This window comes from Carlito syrichta, unplaced genomic scaffold (genome assembly GCF_000164805.1).
Source record: "Carlito syrichta isolate Samal-C Ts95f unplaced genomic scaffold, Tarsius_syrichta-2.0.1 Scaffold308194, whole genome shotgun sequence".
Classification (NCBI taxonomy): domain Eukaryota; kingdom Metazoa; phylum Chordata; class Mammalia; order Primates; family Tarsiidae; genus Carlito; species Carlito syrichta.
Window position 1 is genome coordinate 220,485 of NW_007252290.1, and position 263 is coordinate 220,747.

The window sequence follows — 263 nt, forward strand, 5'->3', positions numbered from 1 at the left end:
ATCCACTCACCTTAGCCTCCCAAGGCGCGGGATTACAGGCTGAGCCACCGAGCCCGGCTGTTAAGTACTTTTTAAAAAAGGTATTAGTCTATTGAAAAAAAATTAGAAACAGGATTTGAAGAGAAAAACAGAAAGGCCTTTAAAAACTATGTACAGTGTATCTTGTGGAAGCCATTTTATTTGACACCATCTTGTGTTAACCTCCAACTGACCAATGAGTGGCCTGCAATCAAAGTCGAACACCAACCAATCAGAAGTGCCAT

At 41.4% G+C, this 263-nt stretch overlaps 1 pseudogene across 1 annotated transcript in view; it reads right to left on the reverse strand.

The window, feature by feature from the left end:
- Positions 1-263, reverse strand: part of LOC103267662 — a 16,423-nt pseudogene extending 16,160 nt beyond the window's left edge. Inside the window, exon 1 of the transcript XR_002482379.1 lies at positions 213-263. The product of XR_002482379.1 is annotated as an uncharacterized LOC103267662 (transcript). The remainder of the gene's footprint in view (positions 1-212) is intronic.